Below are 14,597 nucleotides of genomic sequence, written 5' to 3'. Positions count from 1 at the left end.
ACAACCTTGAACTTCCATCCTTCTTCTTCACCAGCAATACAGGAGCTCCCCATGGAGACACACTTGGACGGATAAACTTCTTCTCCAACAGATCTTTGATTTGCTTTTTCAACTCTGCTAGTTCGGCAAGAGCCATTCTGTATGGAGCCATAGAAACCGGGCCAGCTCCGGGCACTAGATCTATTGTGAAATCGATCTCTCGACTAGGTGGTAAACCTGGCACTTCTTCTGGAAAAACATCAACATATTCTTCTACCACAGGTATTCCGATGATTTGTTCTTCAGTATTCTCTCTTTTCTCCTGACAGTCAACCAATCCATTCCCAAAATAATGTCTAGATTTTGAAGGGGTAAGCAGATCAATTTCACTTTGAACTTGCGTCCTGCAATTTGGATCGGGCATCCGACACAGACTGAACTGGTCGCAACTGGTCCCGATGCTGGTGTAGAAACTACTAATTCACACCCTAGATCAAGCATCGGTAATCCGAGTCTTTCTAAATATGCTAGGGATATAAAGGAGTGTGTGGCTCCAGAGTCAAACAAAACATATACGCATTCTCCTAACAACATACAGGTGTGTAAGATTAATGTACCTGGCTTAGTAGCCTCTTCTACAGACATTGCGAATACTCTTCCTGTTGCCCGGGGCTTTACTTCAGCAGAATCTTGTTGTTGTGGTTCACCCACTTTCTTTTTCTTTGGACAAACATGAGCAAAGTGTCCCGGATCATTGCAGATGAAACATCTCTTCCCTTCAACTCTTTCTCCAATAAGTTTAGGGCAGTCACGTTTGAAATGTGCTCCTCCACACTTAAAACACTTCACTGTTCCTCGATATGATAATTGTGGTTTTTCATAAGGCTTTTTGTTGAATTTTATTGAAGATTCTCCCTTTGCAAGTCTGGAAACTCTACTTGGATCAAACTCTAACAATTCTATCATTCTTGCTTTCTCTACCAATGCTGGAAACTCTTGTATTTCCAATGGCATAAGTACCTTCTTCAGTTCATGCCTTAGTCCTCCCTCGAATTTTCGACATCTCCATTCTTCTGTGATATTCTGAGTATAAAATCTTGAGAGATAATTAAATTTTACTACGTACTCTTGTACTGATAGCCTTCTTTGTTGTAAGGTCAGAAACTCTGCCTCCCTTGCAAATTTTGCACTGTTTGGAAAATATTTTTCCAGGAACCTTATCTTAAAGTTCTCCCAATTCACAGTCTCACCACGAACCGTCATCAACTGTTGCATACTTTCCCACCAATATTCAGCCTCACCCACCAAAAGAAATGATGCATAAGTTAATTTTTGTTCTTCTGAGCAAGTTATTACCCGAAAAATCTTCTCATTCTGCCTTAGCCAAGAGTCAGCCTCATCAGGAGTAGCCTCCCCATTAAATTTAGTTGGATCATGCCTTAAGAAGTCATTCAAGCTAGAATGATTTTGAGGTACTTGATCAACTTGTTGTTGCTGCATCTTTGTCGAGTTTTAAATGATTACTTCAAAAAGATAACAATACAATTTAGCATATGATATCAATTTCCTCAAATAGTCATTTTCATCATAAACCATTAATAATTTTACTAAGAATAATAATTTCACTCCCCAGAGTCCCAAAATATTTTCGAAAACCATTGCTCTGATACCACAATGTAACACCCTAATATTTTAAAGGGTATTACTGATAGTAGAGACTAAATTAATTTGATATCTTCTATAAACAATCAAACTTTATTTCAATTCTTCCAAAGTACAATACCAAACTTACAAACTTCAAACAATATAGTCTTCACCACTTAACATAAATTCGAAATTTCAACTTATAAGTCTTACACAACATAATTTTTCCAATACAAATTTATTCTTTTTACAAAATATCCCTGAAAGTTTTTTCCCCGCATCTCTCTCATCTCTAAGCTTTTTCAACCGCATCTGCAACATTATCTATTCACATATAACATGAGTTATATGATCATAGCACAAACAAATAAGGGTAAGCCAACCATATCATATAAATCATTAAACTTGTAATAAAAATATTTCAATCATGTATTTCTGCAATTGATAAAATATCATTATCCCGATGTCATTAATTCATCATTATCAAAATCATCTTCCTCATTTTCATAAACCTTACAAGTGTACCATGCTTACTCACGAAGCCTTATGGTCAGACCGCTCTCTGCCTGCTTCCTTAAGCCTCACCTGTACACTATGTCTTACTTTCTGAAGCCTTATGGTCAGACCTCTCTCTGCCTGCTTCCATAAAACTTATGAACCATATATTTATGTCAAAGCCTTATGGTCAGACCACTTTCTGCCTGCTTTCATAAACCTCAGGTGTTACTTTGCTCATATCAAGCTCTCATGGTATACACCGAACATACTACTCCCCGTAGTAAACATCATTTCATAAACAATGATTTCTTATATCCACTCCAACATTTCATCAAATCAACATTTCATACCCTCTTATCCACTCCAACATTTCATCAAATCAACAATTCATAACCTCTTATCCACATAACTCAATCATGTTCATTCTCTAATCATAATTTGACAATAACCTATTTTGGTGTCAATAAATTAAACATATTGCCAGATATCATACTTCATATTATAAACTCATTTTGATCATAACGAGTATAACTCAACATATTTTCACCAATCAAAGATCATAGATCAGCCAAAACACTTCAACATATTTTAGCAACTACATATTAAAGTCTGAGCTCAATGTAACGATAAATGAAATATATATATGTGAAGTTTTTTTTTTTTACCATGATAACTTTATGCATCTACAATCAACTTGTTTTATTTTATTTTCATCCTAGTAGAGATCTTTCTTTACCCCAATTGGTCACCGGAGAGGACCCAGATGTCTGAACGCATCAAACTCACCTTCGACGCCAGCACATATGACTAGTCACAACTGACTGGACCAGGCCAGGGCTGCTCTATGATCAGGGATGTGCCAACTCAGGTTTTTAAGGTTCCTCTATCCTACCAACAAAGGGAGGCCCTCAATAATTAACAATTTATTTATTTAAATTATCTACCTTGTTCTCTTATGCTCTAAATCTAAAATGCCTAATTTTAATATTTTTACTTCCTCTCACAACAACCTCAAACAGTATCTGTACATCTATTTAATACCCATATACAAGCTATTACAGAACCCTTACTCTAGACCTTCCAACAAGATCAATTTCAGCCAACAAACTCATTCAAAATAGATTAAATTCATCACATCACAACATGTACAATTTAACAATTTCAGTTATAACACCCAATATAATAAAAGTCATAAAACAGTTTCACAAGAGAACACCAGTTCAACATTCATATGTATATAAATTCATACAAAAATAATTAGTTGCCCTTACCATCAAAATAATATTAATATAAAAATTCAGGGGAAACAAGAAGTTGAATCTGGTAGAGCCGGTTAGACAACTTCTCATCCTTCCAAAAAGATGCAATAAAAAAAATAGATAAAACAATAAAATATCTGGGGAAACAAGAAGTTGAATCTGGCAGAGCCGGTTAGACAACTTCTCATCCTTCCAAAAATACAATAAAAAGAAGAAATAAAAGGTGTGGGGATACAAGAAGTTGAATCTGGCAGAGCCGGTTAGACAACTTCTCGTCCTTCCAAAAATACAATGTAAAGATATAAGAAACAACCAAAGCTTTGGGGAAACAAGAAGTTGAATCTGGCAGAGCCGGTTAGACAACTTCTCGTCCTTCCAAAATTACAAAAGAAACAAATAAATGTTCTCATTCAAAATTCAAGACCATATAGCAACAAAATACTACATATTCAAGATTTAAGATTAGAGAAAAGCAAAGTATAAGAGTGGCTTCCCTTACCTCTATTACAGACTTAATCTCCTCGCTCTCTGAAAACTTCCAGAATATCCCCTTTGCAATTAGAAATTCTTCCAACTCTCTTCTCTCAAAAATTTTCTAAGTTCTTTGGTGTAAATTTTCAGCCTCCCCCCTCCCCCCCCCCCCCCCCCCCCTTGGCTATTTATAGCAAAAAAAATTTACTATTCATTTTTTACTATTCATTTTAACTATTCATTTTTTTATTCATTTTACTAGTACAAAAATAATTTTTTATTTGCAATTTGATGAATTCTGATCTCAAAGCTACGTGGAACACTTATCCTTTCCAAAAATATTTTTTTTTATATATAGTATTTAACTTACAAATATTTTTAAGGATCTTACACATGACGAACGGTAATGTGGTCCTCCACACTGGAAACAAGTAACGTTTCTTTGCTGCCCAGACTGTCCGGCAGTGACCAGCGCTTGAGATCCACTTGTATTTGGTGATTGATTTGAACGAGTATAAGGGGTTCTCCTCTGATTAACATTGCCTCTGGATACGATCGGTCCCCTAACCACCTGTTGTTGCTTCTTCTGCCGTTCTACTTCTGCCATATTCTTCTCCAGTACTTTGGCCCTTTCCACCATGGCAGGAAAAGACCGAATATACAAGCTGGATATCAATACCTTCAGGTCACTTCTTAGTCCGTTCTCAAATTTCCTGCACTGCCATTCTTCACTGGTGGTCATCGTATTGAAACGGACAAGGTGTTTGAACTTATTGGTGTACTCCGAGACAAACATTCCACCTTGTACCAGCTGAAGAAATTCTACTTCCTTTGCAAAACGGACGCTGTCAGGGAAGTATTCTTCATAACATTTGCTCCGAAATACTTCCCATGTGATGGGATTTTGGGCGTCCGCCAAAATGGCCCTCATGCTTGCCCACTAGTGGCTCGCTTCTCCGGTTAGTAGGTACTCAGTGAACGCCAACCTGTTTTCGTCCGGACATCTCTTGGCGTTGTAAATTCTCTCCATGTCCCTCAGCCACTGATCTGCCTCATCAGGAAGGCACTTTCCACTGAACTTGGCTGAGTGGTGTTGCAGGAAGCTTTCCAAGCTCCACTCAGCCTGATGGGTAGCGTTTGAAGAGGACGCTCCCGACGGGTTCCTAGTAGCTGCAATAATCTCCATCAACTGCCTCTGCGTAGCTAGAGAGTTGGCGCGAGCAGCCTCCAAACTCTGTAGGGCAGCTGCGTTCTGCTCCATTAGTGTAGTGTTCTGTTGTTGTAGCCTATCTATCACCGATTCCAACAACCTAGTGTTGTTGGGCACATTAGGTTCATTGGGTTGTGGTGGAGGAGGAAGTCTAGGTGCCATTTGTTCTCTGGGAAACAGAGAAAAACGAGTGTTAGTCATGTTCAAAGAGTTGAAGAATAACTCATTAAACACACATTAAGCACACAGCAAAAACATAGTGCACTCATAACCTACAGTGTCCTTAAGAGAACAAAACTGCTCTGATACCACTAATGTAACATCCCAATTTAAAGTAATCACCATATAATGGAATTAATTACATTTAACAGTAAAACAATGCAGTCTTTCCACTAAAATTAGAGTTCATAAACCAAAAGGCTTTAATTACAGAATTTCATACATTAATTCAGAACTAATAGAAGTTCAGGACGAACGATTTTACAAAGACAAATAACCGAACGTTCAAAAGCTACAAAGATAACATCTAAATTAAACGAACGCTCTAGGGCTCGGCTTTGACTTCCACGTCTACCAGGTTTTCTTCTTCGATAACGCCTTCTAGCAATGCCTCTCCTTCTGCTCACATCCACACGGATGATCATTGCAATGACAGGACGAACGTACAAGTACGAGACAACACAAGGAAAAACGAAGGGTAAGCTTATGTAATTTAATTCATACATCAACATTTGAATCGAACATTTCAAACACACAAGAATATTTCAACATATATAATCATCCAAAAACTATCACTAGACGGACCGTCCGGACTGTATGAATCTGTGTAGCTACAGGCGTTCTTGCACCCGAGCGATGTAGTAACTGGGATACACTCAACAGCTGCCACTCGAGGTTAGCCCTATCCAAAGTACCCCTAAGGACTAGGACCTCCTGCCGTTCCCACACATGACCTACCCCCCTCTACGTGAGGACGAGTACTCACAGAACATCAGGATGAACTGCCAGCATTAGCATAACCACAGTCATACTTTACCAAATCCAATATTCAACATATGATTCGTTCCTCCCTGGAACGCTCGTTCAAATTCCATAATCGTAAAATCATCCCATATATTGTTCACCCTTTAAAATCTTGTACATTATTATCATTTTCATCTTTAGTTCCAAAGATATAAAATAATGAGCGTTCAGCCCTCTGAAGAGCGAGGACGAACGATAAGAATGACACCAATGATTTTCCCGTTCAGAACAGAATAAGATTAGGATAAGTACTTGTAGAATTTACGAAAATGGACTGACTGAACTAAGAAATCTGTGACGGACGTTACTTTCTACGCGGGTCAGTTAAATGAACTAACTCGTTTGGGTTTTCTCTGGTACTTAAAGAAAATTTCATTATGGAGACCTTAGACCGGATCCAATGTAAGTAGAAGGGCCAAGAATATTAAGAACTATCTTTGGAGTAATTCACATACGGAAATCCAATGCCAGTAAATGACCGAACTCGAGAAAAGAAATATTATTATAGTTGAACGAACGTTATTTTATCAAGGTTAATTATACAATAATACGAGCGCTTGGTATAAGACCGAGCACTACTTAGGACAGACGCTAGGTATAGGACCGAGCGCTATTTATTTCGAACGCTAGGTGTAAGACCGAGCGTTACTTATTCTAAAGTACGAGGGTATAAAGATATTATTATTTTATTTCAGATACTCGGATACCACTAGTCTGAGTCGAACACTCAAACATAGCATTTCACAGAAGGACGCTCGTTCTCGACCAGAGTTCTTTCCGAATGAAAGAATTTCATTTTAAACCGTTTACTAGAAAACCGAACGGTAGAGGACCGTTCGATGACGAGCGTACATTATCATAGTAAGAATATCATATTCAGATTTTTCATCTATTTTGCAACTCACATTTTATCATATCAATTCATATCTTATAACTTCATATCAGATATCAATTTACACACTTTACAGAATTTCACATTAACAACTCATACTTCAAAATGATAACTCATATTCACATTTATACTTCTCAGGCATCATCATACATGTCAATCAGAATGCATCATATTCATTTAATCAACTTAGACGAACGTTCAAACAAAACACAACATACGAATTAAATCAAATAAGCTTCCCTTACCCGGATTCGTGACTGAAATGTTCTATATTCAAGGTTTTGGTTCGTCCGCTTACAGCTTTCTATCCACACGATCACTTAACAATTCCAACTTAATCTAAACACATGAAAATCGAAATACTTAGACTATACCCTTGCATGCAGCCAAAACTTGGTTTTGCATGAAACCGAAGAACGAACAGCTAAGGGAAGAAACTTACCAGCTTCAGATTCTGAAACTGTTCGGTCCAAATTGAAGCTCACGACTCAGGGAACGATCCTACGGTTTCTGAATGTTGATCGGAGAAAAGAGTAGTGAGTTACAGTAGAGAGAAGATGGAAGCTTTCTAGAGCGAAGGATGAGAAAATGAAAAGTCAGGTTTCAGGAGGAAGAAAGGTGCATGCAGAGAGTGGGAAGAAGTGTTTCAGAAAAATCATTTTTCTTTCCCAGGCAAAATGAACGCGCACTCTCATACGGACACCTGTCTTCCACTACTGATTTTCGAACGTTCCATTCTTGACACCTGGCGTCAGTGTGCAGAGTTTGGGAGTGTGTTTTAAATGGTCTGAGCAGGTGATGGACGAACGCTCGAGAAGCTGACGACCGAAGCTGTGCGAGCTCCTCAAAGCTTCCTGTAGAGAGTGAAGACGCAGCGGAATGGAAACAAAGTTCTAGATTGAGATCTGACTCGAAGGAAACTGAGAGAAACGAAATCGATTGCAGAAAACCCTAAAACCATGAACGAATCCTAGAAAAGAGGGAAAACTCAAAATGAACCGATTAATCGGTTCAAACAACTGATTGAACGTTGGAAAGGAAGGATGAACGGAGGAAATAAGGTTTGTTCGGTGAAAAATGAAGGAATAATGAAAATGAAGGAGGAAGGGAGACGAAACCCTAGAGGAGAAGATGAGATTCGGTGGAAAACCTGGATCTAGGGTTGCAATGACGGAAGCAAGGTAGAATAGAGGTTGAATCTGGAATCTGTGATGAAACCAAAGCAAAACGGTGAAGAGGATGTGGTTGATGGCCGAGGAGCTATTGAGAGCGAGAATGAGACGCTCATGTGGATTGATGCGCGAGAATGAAATGTGGCGATGGTGTGTGCAAAAGAAAGGTTGACGCGTGGCTGTAGAGTGCTGAAGCCACTAGCATGAAACGGATTGGAACAATGGTGACGTGAGAGAGAAGCACGGTGGTATTTGGAAAATGGAAATGAGAGTGGTGCTTGGAAGGTGGCTAGAGGGAGTCTTTGGACTCTTTAGCCTATGACTTTCAAGAGAGAATAGTTTCTGATTCAGAAAACTCAATTCTCATTAATCTCAAAAGTCCTAATACAAGAGAGGAGTTGGGTATTTATAGTAACCCATGCTCCTTAAGAGCTAAGCTAGGAAAAGTAAAAATACAAAAGGAGGACTACGTCAAGGAGGATTCCATCATGCCCTCCCTCTTAAGAAAAGATTTGTCCTCAAATCTGGCAATCGCCTTATGAAGAAACTCCACACAATCTTTGGGAGCATGGCCATCTTGGGGTGGCCTTATTCTTTTAGATCTAGTTTTCTTCCTCCTGGATCAAACACGAATCTGCAATACATATCAAATATATTTTCGGTTAATATCAATCCAAGAAAGAATTTTTCTTTAAAAACAAGAGAATAAGAACTTCTAATACTTTGATTAGTAATCTTTAAAAATTTTAGAAGTCCAAATTCAATTTTATCTTGAGTTAATTGTTTTCTTAAAGATAACACTAACTCAAGATTTGAATTGTCATATTTTGAAAATGTTTTCATGACAATTGGTTTGAAAGAGAAGTCAAAAATTGAAAAGTAATCAATTATTGGAAAAGAAGTAATGATTTGGAAACCTTCCCTTTTAGGTTCCCCAGTTGAAAGAATAGGATTTGTCATCAGTAACAATTTCTCCTTTTCTTTCTTTTCTCTTTCTTGCCTTTCTCTCTTTTCTTCTTTTCTCTCTTCTCTTCTTAATTCCTCTCTTCTTCTCTCTTCTCTCTTCTCTATTTGTTCTCTCTCTCTCTTCTCTTCTTCTTTCCTTTCTTCCTTTTCTTTTCTCTCAATCTCTCTTTCTCTTTTCTTATCCTTGATCTCCTTAAGTCTTGCCCCAAATTCTAATTCTCTACGAAGAAACCCATGATCATTTAAACTCTCAAGAAATAATTTTCCATCATCAATGCAATCCCTAATTAGTTCTAGGTTTCTTTTAATGCTTGAAGGCACAAACTTTCTTCTCATGCAAGCTTTTAAATCATGCCAATCACGAATGGAGGACTTTCTACCTTTCCTAACATGATATTGTCTTTCATCCCACCACTCACTTGCATGCTCTTCTAACTTAGAGAGATATATGCTAAGGACATAATATTCACTCTCTTCATAAAACCAAGGATTTATTTTATCAATTTCTTTTTCCCAAGCTAGGTATGTTAATGCTCCTATGTCTTTACAAAAGAATGGAAGATTCCTAGCTTGTTTAAACATTTCATCAACATTATTTAACCTAGAAGACCTATATGAATCATAAGAAGACATCTTTGTTTTTAAAAGTTTTCTTAATCTAAAGGGTTCAAAACTTTCACTTAGACAAGTCCCAGGTAAGAGAGGTGAGCTAAAGAGCTGCTTAAGTACCAAGTCTTGCCTTGCCAGAAATGTCTTAGGCTACTAACTAATTACCCCTTAAACTAAAATCACCTTTAGAAACAAAGTACACAACTCAAACAATCACAAACAATTAAAAGACTAGACTCTCGGACTCTAATGTGTGAAAAGGCTTAGAGTTTAATCCCTTTTAGCCTAATCACCCCTAAACGTGAACACAAAAATCAAATAACAAAAAACACTAAAGAAACCAGCGGACTCTAATGACCCTTACGAGCTACACAAATCAAGTTAATATTAAATTCTACTCCTATGGTGAAGCTTGTAGCTTTGGCTAACAAGACACATTCACCTATCTAGCTATGCTAAAATTAAAGCAAGTTAAAGTTGCCAAGAGTTTGAAAGAGCACCAAGGACTCTTCCAAAGAACTTGGACTTTATAAAAGGCCCTTTTACAAAACAAAAGTTAAAACCAACAGTGGCTAAGACAAGCCCATTACAATTCAGATGAATCAAACAAATACAGAGAAAATAAAAAATCAAAACCATGATGCGGTCCTAGACCACTTCTTCATCTTGCACGAAATCTTCCAGAGGCCAAATATTCCTTTCAATTCTCGGCCTAAATCAAGAAACTAGCTTGTCCAATCCTGCAATCACACATGCACAAAACTGCTATGAGTATTCACTTAGTTAAAACAGATTGCAAAAGAAGATATAGGGCAGTAAGAACTTCCCTTTCTCTTGGCTGCACAAGCTTTCCACTAAGAATCTGCTGCTGCTCAATTAATGGTCTCAACTTATACTGCACAAACAATTCCAACTAAATCAGCAGATCAAACAATTCTAATCCTAATGATTGCAGGCCATACTAAAGAATTTAAGCATATCAAAAGCAATTTGAGATAAAAGAAACTCCCTTTAGTTCAGATGGCTGCTACTGTCTTCACTGAAACAGCTCACAATTTACAATATGCTACAGTACCATCAATATTGCTTTTCCCAAACTACACAGAAAATTCACACTAATTCAGCAGTTCATGCAGTCCACAATGAACAATTTTAAACCAAAGCAATGTAAACAATCAGAAGCAATTAAAGTAAATAACTCCCTTCAGTTCAAAGCTTCCACATGAAGTGCTTAGGTTTTTTTTTTTTTTTTTTTTCTTCTCAGTAAATTTCTGCTCAAGCTAAACTCTCAAGTATCAGCTCTGCACACACCAAAATCAAACCAGATTTCATTAGACACATGCAAATGGTCATTATACCAGAATCAAAAGGATATAAGTCTACGCTGAAACCAAACTGATTAACAACCACCCAGTCTAATCAAAATCAGATTAATCCAACACAATGCAGAACAATTCCAATTCAGAATTCAGATTCAGATTGGCTAATCCTAGTGTACAAAAATTATCATACCAGATCAACTTCCAAATAATGCTAAGCAATACAAGCTATAACAGGAATAGTTCAACCAAAACAGAAGCAATTTAAGGTGAAAGACTCCTTTTAGTTCAACACTCCCACAAGACGTGTTTCTGCCTCTGGTTGCTTAATCTATACTCTGTTGAGGTGCTATAGCTGTATCAGTGAAGGTTTTGGTCTGCACTCCCAAATCCCACTCAATGCTGCAGTTTTTCTATACACCAAGATCCCAGAGAAAAACAATAAAAATTCAAAATTGATAACAGCACAATTCAGATTGGATTATTATAAACACAGAAAACAAATCCCATCCCTAATCTAGACTTTCTCCCTGCATTGGTGTTGCTGAACCCTTAAAAGATCATGTCAGCTTTCAATCAACAAGTACAACATCCAATTTATTAGTCTGAATTAACATAAAGAAACAGTTTGCGCATGTTAAGGAAAAAAAATGAAACCATATGATATCCAAACAGAATATTTAAGCAAATATGGTTTACTATTTTTAGTCATGCACAAATCTAATACGAAACTGCACAATAGAATAAAGAGACTCCCTATTCAGCTTGGTGTAGTTTATGCAGGTAGCAAAGCTCCTTTTGCTCCACTTGAGGTACTCTTGTGTTAGACTTCCCACACTTACAAACTGCTTTTGAACAACTTTACTCCCTGTAAATGTTAATCAGAACAAAAACTGCACAACTAAATGGTCAGCACATTTCAAGGTCAAAACTTATTTCAGCACTTAAACAAGAACACACTCTCAGCAAGAAATTTGGCTCTTAGATGCAGCCACACAAAGCTCACAAACTTAGGTTTCTCTCTTAAAGCTTAAAGCACTCAAAATGGAAATGTTTGGAAGGGAGATTCTCCCTTGGCAGTACACAGTTGGAGAGTCTTTCAGACCACCACCACCTAAGATGCTACCAAGCACACAAACCCTCTTTCAAATTCCAAAAACCAAAGTGTAACAACTTCTCAAACAGGCAAAGGCTAGACAAGGCAAAGTGATATGCAGAACAGAGTAGGACAGCCACAAAACAATGACAGTACAGCAGATCTATTGCTTAAGACAACTCTAGATCAGATGAATAAAGCAATCAAAGCTCAAATTAAGAACAGCAAAATAGATTGCACATGTGATAGACAAAACCAGAGTTATCAACCAAGACAAGCAATAAACAAAGCTTTGAATAATGTGAGCACACAAACAGAACCTAACAAGGGATCTAGAACAGATTAAGAAAGCAAATAAAAAAAATGCAGTAATGAATTGCAGAACTTGTTGGTGAACACAGGTTTCAGATGCAAAATTGAACTTGTCCCATAGCTATTTTTAGCAATTTCAATTCTGGACACAATTGCACACTGAAATCCATTCGAACAAGTTTAATGATGCTTGTTTTGATCATTCAAGGCCAGTTTACACAATTTCATAGGCTTTTACTCAAATTCACATGTTCAGTTCCTTGTTTTTCTTTTCAGAATTTGCCTCTTTTGAACTGATTTACTCAACTCATGCCTTTATTTCATTTTGGACCAAAGCAGTGATTAACAAGCATTGAAACAACTTAGTTCTGCAGTTTAGAAAGTTTAAAAACGGTTTGCAAAGACTCTAGGATTAAATATACAGAATTCCAGCAATGATCTACTACTGAAATGAACAAAAACAAAGCAAAATACTCAAGCAATGAAATATGCAGTTCGGCCTACTGCTTGCAAGTAATTTCTGCTGTGACTTTCACACTAACAACCAAGCTAATGCTGAGCATATGACGGCTTTTCTGGTTGGCACTTTGTTACTAGTCATCTCAGCATTCCAGCTCAATTTTAAAAGTGCAGAATAGCTTCAATGTTCAGATTCAACAGCTTATTAAAACAAAAAAATTCACAACAGCAAATTCAAATCAGATCTGCTGCTCATTTCATGCATCCGAGCTCTCAGTATTGAATGTCATAGCTCATACGGTATGCACATTGAACATATAATCAGATCACCACAAACACAACTCAAATAAGAAATACAACTTGAAGTTATAACAAGAAAATTCAACTAACATGACTATGACAAAACAGAATTCGATTTAGAAATTAAAAGACTCAAACAAATTGGATTCACCGAATAAAATGATAAAAATATTGACTCAAGGCACAGAACAAGTCAGAACACTCAAGACAATGAAGGAAAATGATGAACACCTCAGAAATGAAAAGAAACAACACAAAATACTCAGAATTAAAAGCAAACCGAGACAGAATAAGATGAATGAACACCACGTAAATGAAGAAAACGCAACAGAGATGCGAAACAGAAACGCGAAACAGAAACGCGAAACAGAAACTCAGAATAAAGATATCACAGACACAGATTCAACAGAAGACTCAAAACAACTCAAAAACTGAAGAAACTCAGAACAGAGACGAACCGAGATACTTACCTTCGAAGCGTGTTCGACCTTGCTCTGAATACCACTTGATGGACGAACGCCCGAGAAGCTGACGACCGAAGCTGTGCGAGCTCCTCAAAGCTTCCTCCAGAGAGTGAAGACGCAGCGGAATGGAAACGAAGTTCTAGATTGAGATCTGACTCGAAGGAAACTGAGAGAAACGAAATCGATTGCAGAAAACCCTAAAACCATGAACGAATCCTAGAAAAGAGGGAAAACTCAAAATGAACCGATTAATCGGTTCAAACAACTGATTGAACGTTGGAAAGGAAGGATGAATGGAGGAAATAAGGTTTGTTCGGTGAAAAATGAAGGAATAATGAAAATGAAGGAGGAAGGGAGACGAAACCCTAGAGGAGAAGATGAGATTCGGTGGAAAACCTGGATCTAGGGTTGCAATGACGGAAGCAAGGTAGAATAGAGGTTGAATCTGGAATCTGTGATGAAACCAAAGCAAAACGGTGAAGAGGATGTGGTTGATGGCCGAGGAGCTATTGAGAGCGAGAATGAGACGCTCATGTGGATGGATGCGCGAGAATGAAATGTGGCGATGATGTGTGCAAAAGAAAGGTTGACGCGTGGCTGTAGAGTGCTGAAGCCACTAGCATGAAACGGATTGGAACAATGGTGACGTGAGAGAGAAGCACGGTGGTATTTGGAAAATGGAAATGAGAGTGGTGCTTGGAAGGTGGCTAGAGGGAGTCTTTGGACTCTCTAGCCTATGACTTTCAAGAGAGAATAGTTTCTGTTTCAGAAAACTCAATTCTCATTAATCTCAAAAGTCCTAATACAAGAGAGGAGTTGGGTATTTATAGTAACCCATGCTCCTTAAGAGCTAAGCTAGGAAAAGTAAAAATACAAAAGGAGGACTACGTCAAGGAGAATTCCATCAGCAGGGTTTTAGTGCAT

Source organism: Vigna angularis, chromosome 1, assembly GCF_016808095.1.
Source record: "Vigna angularis cultivar LongXiaoDou No.4 chromosome 1, ASM1680809v1, whole genome shotgun sequence".
Lineage (NCBI taxonomy): Eukaryota > Viridiplantae > Streptophyta > Magnoliopsida > Fabales > Fabaceae > Vigna > Vigna angularis.
Note: the sequence above shows the minus strand (reverse complement) of the source record.